The sequence below is a fragment of the Pleurodeles waltl genome, chromosome 7, assembly GCF_031143425.1.
Source record: "Pleurodeles waltl isolate 20211129_DDA chromosome 7, aPleWal1.hap1.20221129, whole genome shotgun sequence".
NCBI lineage: Eukaryota > Metazoa > Chordata > Amphibia > Caudata > Salamandridae > Pleurodeles > Pleurodeles waltl.
Window position 1 is genome coordinate 1,453,850,961 of NC_090446.1, and position 24,316 is coordinate 1,453,875,276.

The 24,316-nt window shown below is 50.8% G+C and overlaps 1 pseudogene; it reads right to left on the reverse strand.

Annotated features, from left to right (window-relative positions):
- LOC138247076 (IgGFc-binding protein-like) overlaps nt 1-24,316 on the reverse strand; it is a 226,221-nt pseudogene that overhangs the window by 176,624 nt on the left and 25,281 nt on the right.

Consider the following 24,316-nt stretch of genomic DNA (forward strand, 5'->3'; position numbering starts at 1 on the left):
GGCAAATGCAAGAGTTGGAGAAGAGGGATTTACAAGGCTGAAGAGGACCAGCAAGATCCAGGGGTCTCGACCCAAGGAGGGGAGTCCGGAGTGGCCCTCAGCAGCTGGGAGAGTCACAAGAAGAGGAGGCAGCAGCCCCCACAGGTGACCCAGGGCAGTAGGCACAGGAGTCGCAGTGAGGCCCACTCCGGACACCTGAAGTGTCCTACGTCACTGGAGCAGCAGGCAGGAGACTGCGCATTGCAGGAAGAGTTGCTGGAGACTGAAGATCCTTTTGAGGAGGAACAGACAACCCTTGGTAGCTGCAAGATTAGTGGTGCACAGGGGTACCATCTCCCAAGTTGGGCAGTTGGTAGAGAGGACCAAGGGGACCACTCCAGACCACCATCACTGATCCACGCAGCTCAGGAGGAGAGAAGATCCACTCAGCCGGTCGTCGTTGCAGTTAGTGCCTGTGGATGCAGGGGAGTGACTTCTTCACTCCAAGGGAAATTCCTTCATACTTCTTGTTCAGACTGAAGATGCATCTACCTCATAGAATGCACAGCAGGGGGAATGTTGCAGTTGCTGGAAGGAGCTGGAGAAACAATGTTGCAGATCAGAGTCGTCTCTGAAGTTGCAGATTGTTGGTTCCTGGAGGGTCCAGTTGCAGTCCCAATGGCCAGAAGATGAAGTAAACGTTGCAGAGGAGTCCTGCTGGAATTTTGCATGTTGAATCTGAGGACTCATCCAAGAGGGAGAGCCTAAGTAACCCAGGAAGGGGGATTGGTCACCTAGCAGGGTGAACACCTATCAGGAGGGGGCTGTAACGTTACTTACCTGACCTGGCCACTCAGATGCTCCCAGGAGCCTCTGCCCACCTTGGATTCAAGATGGCTGAATCAAGTGGCCACCTGCAGGAGCTCTGGCTACCACCCCTGCGGTGGTGATGGGCAGGCAAGTGGTTACTCCCCTTTCCATTGTCCATTTACGCACAGAGCAAGGACCGGGGGTCCATGGACTGGTGCAAACCAGTTTATGCAAGGAGGGCACCAAATGTGCCCTTCAAAGCATACCAGTGGCTTGGGTAGGCTACCCCTCCCAAGCCATGTAACACCTATTTCCAAGGAAGAGGGTGCTGCCTCCCTCTCCCACAGGAAATCCTTTGTTCTGCCTTACTCTGCCTGAGCTAGTCAAGCAGCAGGAGGGCAGAAACCTGTCTGAGAGGTGGCAAACGTGCAGGCTGCCCAGTAACTCCCAGAAGACTAGAAGGAGCAATCTGGGGGTCCTCTAAGGGGCCCCCAGAGTACATGGAATCATACAACCAATACTGGCAACAGTATTGGGGTATGATTTTGAACATTTGATAACAAACATGCCATTATGTAGCTGGTCACAATGAGTGACCTGTGTCCAGTACAAGGGTACAATGGCTTACCCGCACTTACGAAGTTCAGTGTAATGGAGCTGGAGTTCGTAGGGGCCCCTCTACTCATGCAGGGGTGCCCTCGCACACAGGTACTTCCACCCTGACATCTGGGCTAGGAGAGCCTACCATAGGGGTGACTTAGAGTGACCTGGTGCAGTGAGCTGTAGTGAAAGGGTGCATGCACCTTTTCACACAGGCTGCAAAGGCAGGCCTGCAGACACAATTTGCACAATACATGCTGCAGCCCATGGAGAACCCCTGGGGCCCCAATGCCTTGAATATCTAAGTTCCATATAGTAGGATCTTATATGGGGGCACCAGTATGCCTATTGTGGGGTATGCAAAGTCCTAAATAACCAAATGTAGAGGGAGAGAGCACAGTCACTGGGATTCTGGGTAGCAGGATCACAGTGATCACAGTCAAAACACACTGACAGCAGGAAAAAAGTGTGGGTACTTTCTTACAATAAACCACTGGAAGTGTGAGGTCGGAGAGGAGGGTGCAGCTGGATTAGTGCGTCCTCAAATACTGATACCGGTTAGGTGTAGATAAATACTAGATGGGGGTGTGCGTTAAAGAGTAGCTATGGTTGTGTCTCAAAAGAGGGAGTTCCCCTTTACGGACTAGGTGGTCTCACACACATTATAGTGTCATGCTTCATCATTTGACCACAAAGCCCCACCCAGGTAAGATAATACTACCTGGGCGGACTCCACCTCATTGTTAAAGGAACAATTGAGGGACTGCTGAAATAAATCTTATTGGATAAATAACAGGGATCCAGATGAGGTTAGGAATAAAAATGTCGTGCGTATCACCAATCCTGGTTGGGTATTTTTAATACAGGTGTACGCAGGTAGGTCTAAAATGTAATGGGGACTCAGTTGAGTGTTAATGTCTCGTAGAGCCTAAAAAACAGGGACCAACATGTTTCTGCCCTCTCTATGTGCTGGAAGGTCAGGGGCATTCACTAGGGTCTAGGATCCCCTAAATAGGGCCGCTATTAGGCATGCTCACTAGGTGTAAGGAGAAGGGTAACTGGCGATAACAAAACCTCCACTGTCACGCCAACAGGAATACACCCACACTATCACGACCCACGAATCCACGCGGCGGTCTTTCAACCGCGGTATTCCATTGGCGGTACACACCGCCGCGCTCAAAATACACACACATTTACAAAATACAACCACATTGGACAATTCCAAATACACACACCTGATACACATACACACACCACTCCCACACACTCGATACAATATAAAACACACACCCACATCACCCACAAACCCCTACGACACAAATTGAGAACGAAGCACAGGGAGAGACACCACCATCAGCAAACTAGCATCCACAGACACACAACACCATCACTCACACAACATCCATGCACCTCACACAACACACACACTAACACATCCCCTCACACATCACAACACATACCAGCTCACACATCACTCACACCACATCATGGCACCTCAAAGACACCCCAGGGTCTCTGAGGAGGAGCTCAGGGTCATGGTGGAGGAAATCGTCCAGGTAGAGCCACAGGTGTTCGGATCACAGGTGCAGCGCACCTCCATTGCTAGGGAGATGGAGCTATGGCACAGAATCGTAGACAGGGTCAACGCAGTAAGACAGCATCCAAGAACACGGGATGACATCAGGAAGAGGTGGAACGACCTACGGGGGAAGGTGCGTTCCGTGGTCTCAAGACACCAGATTGCAGTTCAGAGGACTGGTGGCGGACCCCCACCCGCTCCCCCACAACTAACAACATGGGAGGAGCAATACTGCAGCCTGAGGGCCTGGCAGGAGTAGCAGGAGGACTGGACTCTGGTAAGTCAAATCTCTATTACTATCACCCCCCTACCTGCATGCCATCACATACCCCCACCTCTACCCTCACTCCCATCCCTCCACCACCTCACATACACCCCACCATCACAACCCACCCCTCCCACTAGCAAAGCCCTGCATGCAACACCAATGCATGGACACCTATCACAGACCTGCAAGGACATCCATCACAAAAGCATGCACACTTGAGACAATCACTTAGCCAACCAAATCCCCACTCACACAAGCTGTCAGGGTAAAACACAACCTTACAGGGCAACACACCCATGCACAAGATGGCACATGCAGAAACAATAACACTGCATTTACATCCTCACAGGTCCCCCACACAACCTAACCGGAGAGGAGGTGCCAGCAACATCCAGTCCCCTCACAGAAGAGGCCCACAGTGATTATAGTAGCTCTGCATGCCTGGATCTGGATTACCAACCTGGCCCATTAGGGACCTCCGGACAGTCGGTTACCCAGGCACAGTCCCATACCTCCACAGAGCCTCCCCCCTCAGGAAACACCAGAACAGCACCCACCTAGCGGGCCCATATCTCTGTCCCCAGGACACAACAATCAGCAGTGTGTCCACCACTACAGGGACCCCAGGGCACACCACAAACACAGGAGGATCAGGGACCTGGGGTCAGTGACAGTGGGAACACGGTTCAGGGGACAGAGGCACAGGACAACAGGGAAGCTGGGAGGACTGTTTGTGATGGGGGAGGACAGGCCCAGGGACCCAACTCTCCAGGAGGCACTCACCAACATCCTGGGAGCATACCACCATTCCCAGGAGACGATGGGCCAGATACTGGCCAAGTTGCAGGATACCCGGCGGCTGCAGGAGGGACAGAACCTTGGGATCAGTGAGGACCTGAGGGACATCCACAGCACCCTGGTCACCATTTTAGGGGTGCTGGCAGACATGTCCAACACCATGAGGGAGGCAGTGGCACAACAATGGGCCCCTGACACTAGCCACACCGATGAACGGCCCTCCACCTCCGCTGACACTAGTGGACAGGAGGCCCCGCCACAGGAACAACAGGCCACCAGCACCCCACCCCCTGCAGAAGGAGAACCACCCCTCAAACGGTCCTTGCGATCCAGGCAGAAGCCAGAGAACATTGCCAAGAACCCCGCCAGGAAATAAGACTCTCCTGATTGTCACCCTTGTGTCCCACTCTGTCACCCTGTCCACCTTGAACTGCCATTGCTTCACTTCCTATGCCCCCTTGGACAATGCGCCTGTGATACAAATAGACTGGACTCTAACCTGGACTCTCCTCCACCACCACTCCAGCCTATAGCAATACCCCATCCACTTATTAGCACATAAATAAATCACTTTGTCAAGTGATTGAGCAATGTATTCATTTAACAATCTGTAAACAATGCAATTCAACTGTACAGTAATGTATATGTAGGTGTGACCTGTATTTTGTTCCAGTCAATACACCAAGAGCCAGAGTGGGGTACAGATATCTCTAAATAGACATGTCAAAGGGTACAGTAAGTGGCCACAGTAGTGGGAATATCAGCCTGCCAGTGAAGCTTTACAATACAAAACTGCAATGGAAGGTGAAGTTACAGTGTCTTACCTATGTGTCACTGGAAGTACTGTTGTATGATTGATGTTCTGCTGTCCACATCCTCATCCTCTGCCTTCTCTTAGTCACTGTCCACAGGCTGCACCACTGCCACAAGCCCATCTCCAGTCTCATCCTCCTGCAAAAAAGGCACCTGGCGACGTAAGGCAAGGTTGTGCAACATGCAACATGCCACGATGATCTGGCACACCTTCTTGAGTGGGTAGCACAGGGAACCACCTGTTAGATGGAGGCACCAAAACCTGGCCTTTAGGAGGCCGAAGGTACGCTCTATAATTCTTCTTGTTCACCCATGTGCCTCATTGTAACGTTCCTCTGCCTTTGACCTGGGATTCCTCACTGGAATCAGTAGCAATGAGAGGTTGGGGTAACCAGAGTTACCTGCAAATATCGAGGGATACTTGTTAGCCACACAATAACCCTTAGGGCCTCCATACCCATACACCAACAAATACTGGGTGGGGACCATGAGCTCACCTAATAGCCACACCCTGGAGTTGAGCCATCACATATGGGATGCTGCTATTCCTCAGGATAAAGGCATCATGCACAGACCCTGGATACTTTGCATTGACATGGGAGATGTACTGGTTCCGCCAGGCACACTATCTGCACATTCATGGAGTGAAAGCTCTTACGATTTCTGAACACCTGTTTATTTTTTCTGTGGGGGGATAAATGCAATATGTGTACCATCTATTGCCCCAATGATGTTGGGGATATGCCCCATTGTGTAGAAATCAGCTTTCACTGTGGCCAAATCCTCCACTTGGGGGAAAACAATGTAGCTGCGCATGTGTTTCATCAGGGCAGACAACACTCTGGTCGGCACTATTGAGAACATTGGCTGAGACAAGCCTACTGTCACTTGGAAGGAGCTAGTTGCCAAGAAATGGAGCACAGATAGGACTTGCACAAGAGGGGGGATCCCAGTGGGGTGATGGATAGCAGAGATCAGGTATGGCTCCAATTGGGCACACAGCTCCGTCATTGTGGCCCTGTCAATACTGTAGGTGAGGATAATGTGCCTGTCCTCCATTGTTGCCAAGTCCACCAGGGGTCTGTACATGGACGGATGTCTCCATCTCCTATTCATCCACAGCAGTTGTAATCTAAGGGGCAAAACAATGGGCATCTGGTCAGTGTTCAACATTTCCAAAATGTACAGTGTATTGCATGTTGTGACAGAAACAGTGTGTTATTGTATAGGCCCAAATGGTGCCTACGTGTGCTGTGACGCAGTTAGGTGCCATGGCCTGCCCCCCCCTCCACCTGAAATGGTGCCTGCCTGTTCTGTGTGGATGGACATGAGGTAATGCCGCTGACGTTGTGTGCCGTTGCGGTAGGTGGTCGAGTACCGCCGTGCAACTCCTCATTGGTTGTCATTGGGCCCTAGGGGTTACCGTAACCAATGGTGATGTACGCCACAGGTGCACTGCTGAGGTGCCCAGTGTCATTTTAAAGGCAGGCCTGCCTTGCTGGCTGCGTTTAAACTAAAGTTACATGCAAATTCGACTTTGGAATTAAAAGTACTTCCAAAGTGTTAAACTACCTTATTGTTATGTATAAGTCACCCCTAAAGTGTGCCCTATGTGCCCCTAGGGCTGTGTGCCATGTAATTATAAGCAGTGACCTTATACAAATTGTTTTATAAGCCCTGGTGAGGTAAAATAGCCAAATGTGTGTTTTCCTCACTGTGGTGGATGGCCTCCATAGGCTAAAATGGGGAGGCTTTGTTTTAATTAACAAAGTCCCCTTAAGTGTCAGATACCTCGAGTTTGGTATCAAATTGATTGTTATAATAAATCCCACAACTTATAATTGTTGGATTTAATATAATTAGTTCAGGTAAGGGTTTTAAACTCTACCTGAAAAGTAGCCAACTTCAGCTCTGTAGTGCCCTTCTCTGATTGGCCAGCCTCTGGCAGCCTGACCAGGCTGCCTTGATGAGGTGTGAAGTGGCCTGGGCTGAACACAATGGATGTGCCTAGGGGAGGAGATCAGCCTCAGCAGATGGGGAAGCAGGAAGGTGGGAGGGCTGCAAAACTGGTCTTCAAAGGCAGGGAAGGACATTTGGAGAAACCCAGCACCTCCCTCACATCCTGCAATCCCAAGCAATTAGGTACCCTCTTGATTAGATTAGAAGAGGGCGGGAGAGGGGTGTGCTTAAGATTTTTAGCCACACCAGTGGGTGGGCTAAGCCAGATCTAACCTCCAAAAATAATTTTCAACCATGATGGATTTTTGTAGAATGTTGCTCCCCGGGATTGATTTTTGCCACACTTCCCAGGAAGTGGTCATCACAGGGGGGAGGACCCTGCCTTTGATTGGAGAACCAGGGCTCCATTGTTTTTCACCCAAGAGCAAGGATACATATGGCAGAGCTGCACCCACACCTCAGATCCCTACCAGATCTCTACAAGGAAGAACATCAGAAGAATAAGGACTGCCCTGCTGGACCCCTGACCTGCACCTGGACATTGCACTCTAAAGGACTGCACCAGCTGCACACTTGGGCTTCACCACAAGAAGGACTTTGCCTGGCTTCAAATGGTTCAAGGAGGGCAGATATGAGTGTTTTCAGTTAAACATGTTTGTTTGGCAGGCAAGGCAAACATTATACACTATACTTTTCGGGCCTCGGTGCACTGTGTATGGTACTTAGAGGATGACAACAATGTTCACACTAGATTAATGACTCTTGAGGCCTACTCATGATTTCATGGATGTTGTTGATTTTGGAAATAGGACTGTGACAAACACTCCAAGACATATGTTGTAAAGGATTATCTATTACCATGTTTTGCAGTCATGACATACATGTTTTCACAAAAAGAAATGCTGCCCAGCATGGGCATGTCACTGTACACCAGCAGCAGGATTCTTTATGTCTGGATGATTTTGGATCTCATCCTCATTCTCTTCCTGGGGAGCCTTCTGCTCCTTATCCCAGGGTACCTTGATTTCACACAGATATTGTGTAAAATGGCACATACCAGGATCATCTTGCAGACCATGGGTGGAGAATACAGCATTCGCCCACCTGATACATCAAGGCAGAAAAAGTGGGCATTTAGCAACCCAAAGGACCCCTCCATGATGTTCATGGTCCGTGTCTGTTTGTGGGTTTGCAAAAGGAGTCATCACCCATGGCTGAATCCCGTAACCTTGGTCTGCAGAAAAGCTAAAGTTTTAAAGTGTCATTGCTTTAGATTACTGCCTTTGTATATATCCTGCCCATGTGTGTCATGTGTATTGGTATTGTCATGCACATCTCCCAATTATGAACACATAATCTGTCAATCATGCCACTGTTCTGCCATTTACAGGGGCCTTTACGCTCACTGTATGTGATGTCAAATGCAGTGGAAGATATCTCATACAATTCAACTTCCTGACTGGCCTATTTGTGCAGCAGGATTTGGTGGGGGCTGATTCCCATCGCTTAAGTATACTCAATGTTTTGTGTTGCCCTTGCATGTGTTGTGAGACAGAATGGGGCTGTAAATCTTTTATGTAGGTCCATCCTAGGTTTTTGGTGACATGCCAGACATGGCTGCCACAGACACATGTATGGGTCCGTGTTCCTCCCCAGATGTTGGTGTTGGTCTGCATTACATTTGTCCATGTCTTGGATTCTCCTACATTGGCCATTACAGTTGACATGATGCCATCTACACAGTATGCCCTAACACATCCTAATTGAGTGACATGATGTGACAACTTCCATTTCCTAATCAATGGTTGGATGTCACAGTGGTGTAACATTGTGCTCATGTGTAACAAAGTTGTGACAAATTTGTGCAGACAACACATGTATCCTTCAGATTTGTGTGTGGTCATCTGCAGTCCAGCAAAACAACTTCCTTCACTGTACTATGGGGGTGATTCTAACCCTGGCGGTCGGTGTTAAAGCGGCGGCCAACCCGCCAACAGGCTGGCGGTAAAAAAAATGGGATTCTGAGCCTGGCGGGAACCGCCAACACAGACAGCCACCTTAACACTCCGACCGCGACGGCGGTACAAACAAACAGCGCAGCGGTCACCGCCAACAGACAGGCGGGAGACAATGTACCGCCCACACTATTCCAACTCACCAATACGCCACCTTTTCCGGGGCGGGAGCACCGCCGATAAAAACACGGCGGAAACAGACTACGGACGGGAAAACGCTCACCACTACGCACTCCAGGAGGAAGGAGGACAGCATGGAACCCGAATTAAACATCCTACCTGCTCTCGTCTACCTTCTCATCTACCACGAGTACGAAGTCCGGCGCAGACGACAACGGTGAGTACTGCACCTACGACACACGGGAGGGGGAGGACGAAAGGTCAAGGGCACACACATATGCGACCCCCCCCCCCCCCCCAACTATGTACTCACCAATGCAGAGCACCAAGTCACAGTGACACCACCCAAACACCCCTGAAAAATGCCAGGACGTAATCATATTTGGAATAAATATTTATGTACCAAAAAGCTCCAGAAAATTAGAGTACAACCATGAAAGATATCCACAACAAAACTAATGACATACACATCAGTGTATAACTGAAGTAACAAGTCCTGCACATCCTACGAATTCAGCATGTCCGTGGGCCAAAGTCTTGAGAAACAAGGGCAAAGCCCACACAGGAGACCTGAGTCCTTTGGAGAGAACACTGCAGGGGCATCAGATGTAAAAACTACAGGCACCTCAGGGGGAAGGGAAGGGGGGGGCACCACAGCCACATGAGTCCACGACGCCAGATCCACGAGGAGCCACCATGCCCACTGGACCATCCTGGGGAGTGCAAAGCCACAGTCTCTCAATGTCTCTACAGTGGGTGGGCTGCCCACTGGACCATCCTGGGGAGTGCAAAGCCACAGTCTCTCAATGTCTCTACAGTGGGTGGGCTGCCCACTGGACCATCCTGGGGAGTGCAAAGCCACAGTCTCTCAAGTCTCTACAGTGGGTGGGCTGCCCACTGGACCATCCTGGGGAGTGCAAAGCCACAGTCTCTCAATGTCTCTACAGTGGGTGGGCTGCCCACTGGACCATCCTGGGGAGTGCAAAGCCACAGTCTCTCAATGTCTCTACAGTGGGTGGGCTGCCCACTGGACCATCCTGGGGAGTGCAAAGCCACAGTCTCTCAATGTCTCTACAGTGGGTGGGCTGCCCACTGGACCATCCTGGGGAGTGCAAAGCCACAGTCCATCAGGTGGATGACAGTCTCCACTGGTCAAGGAGGAGGCATGGTGGGCACAGTGAACCATAAACGGTGCTTGAGACGGCGGTGCCCAGCGGAGCGGTGCTTGAGACGGCGGTGCCCAGCGGAGCGGTGCTTGAGAGGAAGGGCCCACCGGAGCGGTGCTTGAGAGGAAGGGCCCAGCGGAGCGGTGCCTCAGAGGAAGGGCCCAGCGGAGCGGTGCTTGAGAGGAAGGGCCCAGCGGAGCGGTGCTTGAGAGGACGGGCCCAGCGGAGCTGTGCTTGAGAGGAAGGGCCCAGCGGAGCGGTGCTTGAGACGGCGGGGCCCAGCGGAGCGGTGCTTGAGACGGCGGGGCCCAGCGGAGCGGTGCTTGAGAGGAAGGGCCCAGCGGAGCGGTGCTTGAGAGGAAGGGCCCAGCGGAGCGGTGCTTGAGACGGCGGGGCCCAGCGGAGCGGTGCTTGAGAGGAAGGGCCCAGCGGAGCGGTGCCTCAGAGGAAGGGCCCAGCGGAGCGGTGCCTCAGAGGAAGGGCCCAGCGGAGCGGTGCTTGAGAGGAAGGGCCCAGCGGAGCGGTGCTTGAGACGGCGGGGCCCAGCGGAGCGGTGCTTGAGACGGCGGGGCCCAGCGGAGCGGTGCTTGAGACGGCGGGGCCCTGTTCAGCGGTGCTCTTCTCCACGGCGGGGCCCTGTTCAGCGGTGCTCTTCTCCACGGCGGGGCCCTGTTCAGCGGTGCTCTTCTGCACCGCGGGCCCTGTTCAGCGGTGCTCTTCTCCACGGCGGGGCCCTGTTCAGCGGTGCTCTTCTGCACCGCGGGCCCTGTTCAGCGGTGCTCTTCTCCACGGCGGGGCCCTGTTCAGCGGTGCTCTTCTCCACGGCGGGGCCCTGTTCAGCGGTGCTCTTCTCCACGGCGGGGCCCTGTTCAGCGGTGCTCTTCTGCACCCCGGGCCCTGTTCAGCGGTGCTCTTCTGCACCGCGGGCCCTGTTCAGCGGTGCTCTTCTCCACGGCGGGGCCCTGTTCAGCGGTGCTCTTCTGCCCCGCGGGCCCTGTTCAGCGGTGCTCTTCTCCACGGCGGGGCCCTGTTCAGCGGTGCTCTTCTCCACGGCGGGGCCCTGTTCAGCGGTGCTCTTCTGCACCGCGGGCCCTGTTCAGCGGTGCTCTTCTCCACGGCGGGGCCCTGTTCAGCGGTGCTCTTCTGCACCGCGGGCCCTGTTCAGCGGTGCTCTTCTGCACCGCGGGCCCTGTTCAGCGGTGCTCTTCTCCACGGCGGGGCCCTGTTCAGCGGTGCTCTTCTGCACCGCGGGCCCTGTTCAGCGGTGCCTATCTCCACGGCGGGGCCCTGTTCAGCGGTGCTCTTCTGCACCGCGGGCCCTGTTCAGCGGTGCTCTTCTCCACAGCGGGGCCCTATTCAGCGGTGCTCATCCAGCAGGTCAAGGGAGCCAGACCTGGCCTCGACTCCCTGCTCAGTCGCCCTCGGACCGTGACGTTTCTGGACCCTTCGGGGACGGACTCCTGGCCTCCTTAGTGTCCTCCTTCCCAGCTGGGATGTGGCATGTGGGGTCCACCTTCTCCGCGCTCCTGCTGGCCTTCCGCTCCTTTGATGGGGCTCTCGGGCCCTTGCCTCCCCTAGATGGTGTTGGGGGTGAAGTGGCCGCACATTGCTCCTTGGGGGCAGCCCTGTCGGTCCTCGCACGGCGGTCCTTGGTTTTGCGGGTCCTCTTGCCGGGGGGGGGGCTGGACGTGTCCTTGCTGCTGATCGATGTGTCACTGCTGGCAAAGGGTGGGCTCCAGAACCCAGGCACAACAGTGACACCCGAAGCTGGGCTGGTGGTGGCTGCGGTGCTCTTGGGACTCTTTGAAGATGGATGGGGGAGGTCATCGGGGGAAAGAGGTTAAGGTTAGCCAGGAAAAGCTTTTTAGGGCCAAGGTAAAGGGTAGGAGAAGTGGAGATGGAAGTGGAGGTAGAGGAGGTGGTTGTAGGAGAGTCAGGTGTGCTGTCATTGGGTGAAGGTGCTGGTGCTGTAGGCTGTCGTGAGGTGGATGGCTGTTGGGTGGGTGGCTGCCTGCGTTTGTGTGTCTTGGAAGAGGGGGTGACAGACACAGTGGGAGAGGACACAGGGGACGTGTACATGGCAGTGGGGGTGGTGACTGCACGAGTGTGGACTGTACTGGAGGGTGAGGTGGTGATGGAAGCACTGGCTGATGTTGGGGTGCATGCAGGTGTGAGTGTAGACGTCACAGGGAGGGAGGAGGGAGACGAGGAGGAGGGGGACACAGGGGTGGCAGTGGCTGTTGGCATGTCTGCATCTGGGTGTTGCTCGGGTGAGTGTTTGCGGGATCTGTGGTGCTTGTGTTTGGATGAGCTGCTCTTGGGTGTTGAGGTGTGTGCAGGCTGGTCTGATGGTGTGGATGGGATAGGCTGAGGAACAGGAGACAGAGACAGGCTGGAGGCAGTCAGAAGAGGGAGGCTGGAAACAGGGACAATGGCTGCCGTCAGTGCTGAGGCCAGAGCAGTGAACGCTCGTTGATGGGCAGCCTGACCCGAATGAATGCCCTCCAGGTACGCATTGCTCTGTTGCACCTCCCTTTGCACACCCTGGATGGCATTCAAAAGGGTCGTCTGCCCAACAATGAGCGTCCTTACCAGGTCAATGAGCTCCGCACTGAGGGCAGCAGGGGCAACAGGGGCAGGGGCTGAGGTGCCTGGGGCGAAGGAGACGCGCGCCTTCCTGGGCGAACCGGCACGGAGCGAAGACTGAGGGGCTGCTGGGAGGGCGGGGCTGGTGCGCTGGGTGGCAGCTGTACCTGTAGAGGCGGGGGGCACGGATGTTGCCGCCACCCCTAGGGAGCTCCCATCCGAGGACGTGTCGCTTTCGCTGCTCTCACCAGCGGTCCCCGTCGTGGTGCTCCCCTCGCCCTCCGGATCACTGGTGCCCTCGGTGTCTGTTCCTGGGCCCACCGGGGCCTTGTGTCCTGCAGCTCCCTCGTGCTCCGATGCCATATCCCCTCCGCCTGATGATGCTAATGCACACATGCACAAGAAGATGAAGAGAAAGGGTGGGGGGAGAAAAAAGAAGACCAGGTTGAGTGCATGCAATGTCAACACCGTTGGCGGAGAGGACAGACACAGGTGCCTAATGCACTAAGCCGCGCATTCGGGGTACACTACTCAGTACTACTGACTAAGACAACAGGCCAAGAGACGTCAAACGCGCACATGGGAGATGCTGGACCTTCAATGGCTGTACTTGTCACCCTACAGAGGTGGGGGCTGGGGGCACAGGGCCATGCCTAAGGGAGAGGACTACACTACAGAAAGCGCCCTGGCCTAATGTCACCCACAGCCCTCCTCCCCCACCCAGACGCCTCCACTGCGCAGAAAAATAGGAGAATGTGCTGATACTCACCCCCTTGTGTCTGCTGTGATGTCTTAAAGCGCCCATCCAATTCAGGGTAGGCCACCGCCAGGATCCGGGACATCAGGGGGGTCATGGTGCGACTGGCACCCCTCCTAGGTTGGGAGGCCATCCCCAGCAGTGTTTCTGCGGTCTTCCTTGTTCCGCGGCGGATGTCCTCCCACCTCTTGCGGCAGTGGGTGCCCCGTCTGTTGTGGACCCCCAAGGTCCGGACTTCCTTGGCGATGGCACGCCAAATCTCGATCTTCTGATGGGCGCTGACCTATTAGACATGTACAGGGTGAAAAGGAGGAAATCATCAATGACCTGCATGTTAGATGTAATTGGCCCCCACCCACCCACTTTGCCATATGGCACATGCTCTCATCTGTCGGGCGTTGCACTCCTCATTCGCCCCCCACCCCACCAACTTACATCCACCCCAATCCACACAGGCATAGCCCATTCCATTAGCACCCGGTGTACTCACTTGTTGGTCTGGAGGACCGTAGAGTAGCGCATACTGGGGGAGGACCCCATCCACGAGCTTCTCCAACTCTTCAGACGTGAAGGCAGGGGCCCTTTCCCCAGGCGCAGCAGCCATTGTATCTTCCAGACCGAGGTCACAGCAGCACTTGCAGTATAGGTCCTCTCCTGTGGATGATCAGGTCTCGAGTGATTAAGCAGATAGAAAATGGCGGTCACGCCCGCGGCGGTGCGTACCGCAACCGCCGGCGCACTTCGTCATTGGCTCCTGAAACCCATAGGCTTCAATGTTAACCAATGCGGCTTTGCGCCGCGGTCTTCGACCGCCTACCGCCACGGTGTGCCCCGCCAGCGCATTGACCTCACATCCCATTGTCCCACTTCACAGGTCAGGCAGCCGCCATTTCAAGGGCCCACATGGCTTAATTTTGACTGCGACACACAGGCCTAGGCCTTGCATTGCCACACATACACGCCTTTCAACCCATTGCCATTCTTTAACTGTGCAAGCTGTCTGTACGTACCTGTGGTTTGCCTGACTCTGTGCTCCATGTTGTCCTTCCTAGGCACGGTCCGCTGGGACTTGCGATGAGAAGGAGGAATCCTCGCGTGTACCGACCGCTGGTGGACCTGTCGACAATGGAAGAACGCCATATAATACTTCGATACAGACTTGACCGTGCCACTATCCATGAACTGTGTGCCCAGATGGAGCCAGCCCTGATGTCCCCCATCCGCCAACCCACAGGGATTCCCCCTCTGGTGCAGGTTTTGTCAGTCCTCCATTTTTTGGCCAGTGGGTCATTCCAGACCACAGTGGCCATGTCATCTGGAATGTCTCAGCCTATGTTTTCTAAGATTTTGAGCAGAGTGTTGTCTGCCCTGATGAAACTCATGCGGAGCTACATCATTTTCCCCGAGGAGGGTGACTTGCCTACAGTGAAGGGTGATTTCTATGCCCTTGGACATATCCCCAACATCATTGGTGCCATTGATGGGACCAATGTGGCTTTGGTACCCCCAAAAGACGATGAGCAGGTGTACCGAAACAGAAAGAATTATCATTCGATGAATGTCCAGGTGGTCTGTTTGGCTGACCAGTACATCTCCCATGTAAATGCCAAGTTCCCAGGGTCAGTGCATGACGCGTATGTGATGCGAAATAGCAGCATCCCCTATGTGATGGAGCAGCTACAGAGACAACGTGTGTGGCTAATAGGTGACTCTGGTTACCCCAACCTGCCGTGGCTACTGACCCCAGTAAGGAATCCCCGGACAAGGGCAGAGGAACGCTACAATGAGGCCCATGGGCGTACTAGGAGGGTGATTGAGCGAACCTTTGGCCTCCTGAAGGCCAGGTTTAGGTGCCTGCATATGACAGGTGGATCCCTAATGTACTCACCAAAGAAGGTGTGCCATATCATCGTGGCGTGCTGTATGCTTCACAACCTGGCTTTGCGACGCCAGGTGCCTTTCCTGCAGGAGGATGGTCCAGATGGTGGTGTTGTAGAAGCCGTGGAGCCTGTGGAGAGTGAAGAGGAGGAAGACTCAGAGGACGACACAGACAATAGGGACAGAGTGATACAACAGTATTTCCAGTAACACCCAGGTAAGAATCACCCACGCCATTTCACAATTGCTTATAGCCTCCTGCATCTGTACTTTCTGTAGTTCCCCACAGATGTTTGTCATTGATTTTTGCCTTTCCCTTCCCTTCTCAGTGCTGTCTGACTCAGTACCTGACTTCTGCTTGGTTCGCCCATGAAATACAGCGTATTGACATTGGTATGTTGTCATGACTAATTGACAGAACAGAAATCGAACAGTAATATGTAATACATTTGTCAATAATACAGCATGACTCAAAACAGATTTGTGTGCAAAATGTGATTTATTTACAGTGCTAGATATCGGTACATGTGATTCTTAGGGTGATGGGTGGGGGTGGAGGAATATCCATGGCAGAGTCCAGTTCTCAGTCTCACAGGTGCATTGTCCTTTTGCCTGTGGAAGGATGGAGCATAGGCAGTTCATGGTTGGACAGGGTGGCAATGTGGGACAGTGGGAAGACTTGAGGGGGTATGTCCTGCAGGCGGGGGTCTTGACATCCTACTCTGTCTTTTTCTTTGGTCTCAGGCTCCTCTTACGGGGTGGTTGTTCTTCAGCAGGAGGTGGGGTTCTGGGGGGCTGTCGAGGTGTTGGGACCTCCTGTCCACTAGCGCCGGCGGAGGTGGTAGGCTGTTCCTGGTCCGGGCTAGTGACAGGGGCCCTGTGTGGTGCACCATGGTCCCGCAACGCGTCCTCTATCCTGTGGAGGGCCAGGACGATGGTCCCCATTGCGGTCCCGATGATTCTCAGCTCCTCCCTGAAACCCATGTAGCGTTCCTCCTGCTGTGCCTGGATCTCAGTGAACCTGGCCTGTACCGTCGCCATCGTTTCTTGGGAGTGGTGGTATGCCCCCATGATGGTGGTGAGGGCCTCTTGGAGAGTGGGTTCCCTGGGCCTCTCCTCCCCCCCCTGTCGCACAGCAGCCCTCCGAGCTGCCCGGTTTCCCCCGGCCTCTGTCCCCTGGACGGTGTGCCCGCCACCACTGCCCCCAGGTCCCTGTTGTTGTTGGGGTGTTGGGTTAGCCTGGGTGCCCTGTAGTGGCAGACACACCGGTGATTGAGCTGTCCTAGAGACAGAGGCATGGGCCCGCTGGGTGGGAGCTGTGCTGGTGTCGGCAGAGGGGGTCGGGTCTGGTGTGGCCTGTGGCTGCCTGAGGGGAACCGACTGCCCAGAGGTCCCCGATGGTCCGGGCTGGTCATCAGGTTCACTGTCGACAGAGCTGCTATCCTCAGTGTGGGCCTGTTCCGGTGGTGGGATGGACACTTCTGGACCCTCCTGGCTGGTGTGTTGTCGTTCGGGTCCTGCATGGGGTAAGAGAGTTTGGTTATTATTTGTGTGTGTGCAATAGCATGCGTGTTGTGGGTGCCCTTGTCCCCCAGTGCAGGCATTCCCTGGAGGGAGGTGTTGTGAGGGTATTTAGTGGGGGGGAGGGGTTGGTGCAGTGGTCATGCTTAGGTGATGGGTGCCCATGATTTGTGTTGGCATGCAGGAGTTGGTGTTGGGATGGGTGGGTTGTGCTGGTGAGACATTGTCAGGGAGGATGTGTGCTGGGGGGTTGGGGGTGAGGGTGGGGGTGTGGGTTGGCATGCTGGTGGGGTGGGGGGGATATAGTAGTTGAGATTGGACTTACCAGAGTCCATTCCTCCGGCTACTCCTGCGAGGCCCTGAGGATGCAGGATGGTCAAGACCTCTTGCTCCCACGATGTAAATTCGGGAGGGGTGGGTGGGGGTCCGCCGCCAGTCTTCTGGACCGCGATGTTGTGCCTGGAGACCATCGATCGGACCTTCCCCCGTAGGTCGTTCCATCTTTTGCGGATGTCCTCCCTATTCCTGGGATGCTGTCCCACCGCGTTGACCCTGTCCACGATCTGCTGCCATAGCTCCGCCTTCCTGGCTATACTGGTGTGCTGCACCTGCGAGCCGAAGAGCTGGGGTTCCACTCTTAGGATTTCCTCCACCATGACCCGGAGTTCTTGGTCCGAAAAGCGTGGGTGCCTTTGGGGTGCCATGGGGTGGTGTGGGTGAGGTGTGGGGTGGTGTATGTGATTAGGAGTGTGTTGGTGAGTGGTGCTTTGTGCTACTATGTGGTGTGTGTGATGGTGTAGTGTGCCTCAGTGTGTCTTGCTATGGATTGTCTGCTGTGTCTCTCTCTCCTTCTCTCAGTAATTAGGGTCGCAGGGGTTTGTGGGTGATGTGGGTGTGTGTTTTATAGTTGGTTGATTGTGTGGGAGTGGTGTGTGTATGTGTATCAGGTGTGTGTATTTCAAATTGTCCAATGTGGCTGTGTTTTGGTGATGTGTGTGTATTTTGACCGCGGCGGGGTGTACCGCCAATGAAATACCGCGTTTGAATGACCGCCGTGTGGATTCGTGGGTCGTAATGGCATGGGCGTATTTCTGTTGGCGTGACGGTGGAGGTTTGGTCATCTCCAGTTTACCGCTGCCCGCCGATGTGGCGGGCTGCAGTGGAGTACGGATTTTTGGAGGTTTGGCCGTTGTGGGTCAGAATGACCGTGGCGGTTGACCGCGGCCGCGGCGGTGTTATGGCGGTCTTATGACCGGCGGTAAGGGCATTTTACCGCCGAGGTCAGAATGACCCCCAATGTCTCTAAGAAGGGGAAATGGTACACATTACTTGGGGCCTCATGCAAATTTGGGGTTCATGCAACTAGACTTACACACAAGTTGCATCAGGGGTTGTAGTTGTTTCACTTAGCTTTCAGGATGGAATTTGTATATGTGGGAGCACTTTTCAGCCAAGGCAGCTGCTTCCAAAGCATAGTGAGTGATCTCTGTGTGTAGCGTTACACTTCACACGTGAGTTGTGAGTTATGTGACATAGCATTGTACATTTGTACTATTACATGTCACCTGCATATGGGCCATGGTTTGTCATCTGGCACCTAGGACCTCATATAGGAGGCTCATGGCACAGGGCCCCACAGCAAGTGCCTTTCTGTGCTGCCATATGCCACCAGGGAAGGGCAGGAAAGCCCTATATCTACAAGATACAACATCTTTCTATTCCCTTCCTCTACACTGACACACAAATTGCTGCCTAGCACCAACACAGGCAGCCTTGAACCATGGTGCATGGATGCCTGCATTGTGGGGATGATTGTTTTTGTGTAGAAAGGAACACCTTCCTGCACAAACATCACAAGAGGTGTTTCCATCTTACTATGTGTGCTGCATTCTGCACACATATAGAGAGAGGAAGTTACCGGCAGTTATAAAGATGATTCTCCCCATTACATCACTCATGCACCCCGCCTGAGATGGCAAAAAAAAATTCCCAGTCTTGTAAATCTGTGAATACGTCAGATACCTTCAGCTTCCATGGGTATTGCATGGGCATACTCCAAGTAACATCCCTGGAACGCCCCTTTCTCATAGCGTTGTGCGTGTAAGTTGTCCATATTTACAAGGCCATGAAAAGTCACACAAGGTGGTTTTGCATGGCCTTGTAAATGTGGACTGGCACACTGTGCCAGCGGAGTACCCATAAAATTTTGCTCTGGTGGCACAGAGTGGTGCAAGGGCCTGGTAACTGAGGCCACTAGTCCGTGATTTTTGGCCCATGACACTGCTGATGTCCCATGTGTGTTGCATGTGACAACCCCCAGTATAGATGTTACACTTCCCTTGCACACACAGATGTAGAACAAATATCCTGTCTGCAACATGTGCAGCAGTGGCTTGAGATGTATTTACCTGTATGTCAGGATTATTTGCATTAGATATGTGCATGAACGCATGGTGCATGTAGGTGTGACAGGCCTCATTGTGTTGTCCCGATGTGTGCAGACAGAATATTGTCTGTGTATTGTGTCCCCATCTCTATTTGCTATTCTGTCTGTTAGTTTCCTGTTGTCTGCTTACCTGCAAGCCATTTCCATATTGGCCATCCAGAAATCTTTTGTTGATGATGGATTGGCAGAAGATATAACTATCATGGATGCTGCCCGAGTATTTGACCAGCACATTGATGCACAACCCACAATGGCCTGCACATTCATTGAGTGGGTGTGTTTCTTGTTGTGGTATATGTGTTCAGATTCATCAGGAGGTTCAAGTTGCACATGGTGCAGTCCGACAAACTGAGCACATAGGGAAACCCAGCAAAGGCATAAAAGTCCTGTTTAATTTCCTGCTGTAATTGCTGGGTGTTGTGGAAGAGATGTGGCGGGGTGTGAGACGGAGGACTGCATCCAGGACAGAAGGCAGGAGTGCAGACAGGGGTGGCTGTGTTACTCGGCCCAATCGTGCTGCAGTGGTCTGAAAGGATCCAGATGCAAGCAGATGAAGAACAGCTAGGAGTCTGGTAGGGGCCCCGATAGTGTGGCCCTCTCAATCGTTGCCTGCAGTTGGGGTGCAATGAGATAGAGTAGTTGTATGATGGACTCTCTGCGCAATTTCCTCCTCCCTGAGGGCAGTCAGGGATGACCGCTGGCAGTAGATGCGCTCTTTTCTTCTGTGCTGCCTCTCCGGTCCAGGTAGTGGTGACTGTGGTGGTGCAGGTGGATGTGGTGGTGATGGTGAGGGTTGCAGTGGTCTCATTTGTGCCCCAAATTGTAGCAAGAGTAAATCCATTGTGTACTCCAGGTTGCCAGAGTGTTTTGGATGTGTTCTCCTTATATACCTGTATCTGAGTCATATTAACATCTGGTATGACCAGGCATTTAAATTTTAATGCTAGTCAGAGTTAGTGCGACTTTTCCTAGACGTGTGCCATTTTTCGGAAGGCTTGTAAATATGGCGCTAGCTGCCCAACGTCATTTTTTAAGAGGGAATGCCTACCTTGCAAATCATTGTCAGTATATAATGCAGCCAGATCCGGCGCTGTTAAAAAATGATGTTAGGCAAGGAAAAGTGATGCTAGAGACCTCTAGTGTCACTTTGTAAATCTGGATTTATTGTAGCGCTGCTGCAGCATCAGACACAATTACACTATAACAGCGCTAAATCCTTGTAAATGAGGCCCTATGACTATTCACTCCACTACACTCTACAACATGCCATTCCATTCTACATATAAATTTATAATTTACTCACCAACTAAAATTACTTTCACTTGAGCACCACCTCTGTACATAGTGGCATCAGCACGCTAGACACACTACATTAACTATAACTCAGCACTCTGCTATGCACAGTTTTCTCACAAATTATGTTATTTGAGATGTTATATGTATTGTTATGAATGCTATGATGGTGTAGATGACGTAAAATGAAAGTGTATAAGCAGTGAATCACGAAGGCTCAATTATAGTTAATGTAGTGTGCCAAGGGAGTTGACAACACTGTTTGGAGCTGCATTGGAGTTACAGTAATTTTAAGGTTGTGGGTAAATTATAATTATATGTTATAGCTATAACTTTAAAATTAAGTTTTCCTAATTCTAACTAAGGTTTAGCCTTTGTTTTTTTAATTCAATATATATATATATATATATATATATATATATATATATATGTATATATCCACACTTGCCTCTAATAATAAATCAGGGGAACAGCACACCAGAGCGTGTAATCTTGAATTTTATTGTGCAAGCACAACAGGAATGCATTTCGGCATGACTGCCTTCATCGGCCTGCTGGCTGCCATCTTTATTCACTATTTATACAATTTAATACGATCGTCTCTTTTCCTGTCCATTCAACTACAATCTATTTCCTCACATTTGTGCAATCAAAATACATAAATAATCATTATGTATATACCAAATCATACTGTAGAAATTAATATATTGTGTATTTACAATGCTTCCGTGAAATCGCCCAAACGTTCGGCATAATTATGACGATTGCGTAACAATACTCTACCTAATCTCTATGGCAAAACATTCTTCCTAGGTGAATATTCACGCCAAATCTATTTCACACTACAATCTATTTCTTACACTGATGCAATCTAAATACATAATTACTCGTAGTTTATATACCAAATCATACAGTAAAAATTAATATATCACATATTTACTATGCTTCTGTGAAATCGGCCAAACATTCGGCATAATGATGACGATTGCTAAACAATACTCTGCCTAATCTCTATGGCAAAACATTCATCCTAGGTGAATAATCTTGCCAAATCTATTTCACCTCAAATGCTATTTAAATCATTACAAACAATAATGTGGGCTTATCTATAAATATATAAAATACTATGTGAAAATAATAATGTATATATCATAAGAAGGAATGTGAAAAAATCCCAATATTCATTAAGTTTTATTGAATAGTAAACGGAAACGATGAAAAAAACCTCCTCACCAATTTCAACATATTCAATCAACTCATTGTTCCCCATGCTGTATTACATGTTAATCCACGTATCACTTCACTCTTATGATTGAAATAACATTTTCACATTTTAGAAAATCAACCCGGATGGCTTCATATACAAAAGATTGTCATGATCAATAATTACCCATGAAGTGATTTAAATCTTTAAATGTATATGTAGCTCTTCACTCTTATTTAATCCGTTAGGTTCTTTAGTATCAAACGCTAATGTATACTTTGACTCAAGAGTTCTTAGCTTCTTCTCTCTATCTCCACCCCTGGGGTCCTTAGGTATCCCATCGTTCACACTGTATTTTAGATTCGTTATGTCTCCTCCATGTACTTCTCGAATGTGCCTAGCTACCGGATAAGAATCATCTTTGTAATGGACTGCTCACAAATGTTCTAGGATGCGTTTATGTACCTGCAATTTCATGCTGCCTATATACATCTTAAGGCAGCTACACTTGAGTACATAAATAACATAATCACTCTAACTCGTATATACTCCCTTATTCTTATGAATGGTTTTTCCATTTTTAACAACTGTCTTAATGCTCTCGCCATTTTTACATGCCTTACATTTGGAGCATTTATAAACCATCATTAGGAGTTAGCCACATCTGTTTGTTATCATGTTGTCTGATATCACTTCTTACAAGTGCATCACGCATAGATTTACCTCTCCTGTAAGTTATCTGGGTATTTTTTCTGATGCCTTTTTCTATGATCTGATCACTTTTCAATATATGCCAATATTTCTGCAATATCATGCGTATTTGTGAATGAGCCATATTATATGTTGTTATATATACATATACATATTATTATTATATATATATATATATACATGTGTCTGTACATATATATTTGTATGGGTATATATTATGTATATACATGTATGTATAGGTAGAGAGAGAGAGAGAAACAGACAGAGAGATTTAGATACTGAAATCCATTGTGTGCCACTGAAAATAAATTATATGCATCATCATTCTTCTCCCCAAGCTTCTCACTCTTTTTAGCTAATTAGGTATATAGAGTAATAATGCTTACATTGTAGTATTTTCCATTCTCGAAGCAGCCACAATTCTCAATATAGACACATCCTTGGCCATCAAATACAAATCCATCATCACATTCGCAGCCCTCCTTGCAAGATGTTGGGCACTTAGGTAGATTTGTGATTCCGACACAAGATGTGGAACAGCTGTCTGCACATACAGCATAATGGCTGTTTGGTGGACAGCTGAGGGCTGGAGAAAGAAATAAGAAAAACATCTGATTCATGGGTATCTGACAAGGGGAGGCAATACCTTGTTGATATAGAGGCGAAAGACTGAATTACTAATTTATTGAAAGATCAACATTTTTCTCCCAGTTTCCGGTTGACAGATGAACTCCCTCTTTATTCCCACCTGCAAATTACTGTAGAAATTTAGAAGTGAAATTTAACCCTGAACTTCCTCACCGCCCATACATTCTTTCAGTCACTGGCACCTGTTGTTCAGTGTGGGGCACACTTAGAAAGTTTCTAGATCTACTCATAGGACTCGTTCCTGCCCAAGGCTGAGTCGGTTCCAAGCGTGCACTGGTGATGAAGCCAATCTCCCCCACAACCTACGGTGGACCTTACACTTTAGAAGGGCCACGTCATGGACGAAATGAAGGGTTAACATCTTCCCCTAAGCTTCACGCCGCTGACACACTAGCAGAGCATGAAAATCAATTTCTCGCTCAAATCCACACTAGCTGTCTTGCTTCTTCTCAGACGGTACCACTTAAATCCACTATCCTGAATGCAAACAGTGCAACAAAGTTCAAGTCAATTATAAACTAGGCAATCTCTCAGCAACCTTCTGACCCATCATTGACATACAAATAAAAAAACATTGTAGCTCACCCCAGAGCCTCTCAGAGCATCCACCACAACAAGGCATGAACTTCCAGAGCCTCCCCAATCTGCTGACCTGTTTATGTCCTCGATTAGTGCCTCCCAAGAGGCAATAGCCAAAGCACTATTATGGCAGTCATACAAAATGCCGCTTCAAATTGACCTTTTACAATCACTGGCCTTCTACCCATCGGATCTGATTACTAAGCTGGACTCTGTAGAAGCCAAAATCCAAGGCAAGGTGGAAGGAGGGCTGTGCTCATGCACCCCATCATTGACAAAATGGGCTCACTCCCAAAGAGTCTATTGAAGCTGGTCACCACAGTTAGATGCGTGGCCAGAACATCTACAAGCAATAGTATTTCTACAGCAAACCCTGAACATATGTAAGAGAAAGAAAACGTTTAGATGTTCAACATAACACAAATGAGGAAAGGGGAAGGCCCTCAAGGAGAACAGAGATAACACACTTAAAAGCCACCCTCAAACCAACTATCTCCTAACTTTGAGAGTAGTACACACAACAACGCTGTGTTAGCTAAAGGTGACATCAAGGTGGCAGAATCTCCTTTAATCCAGATCACTC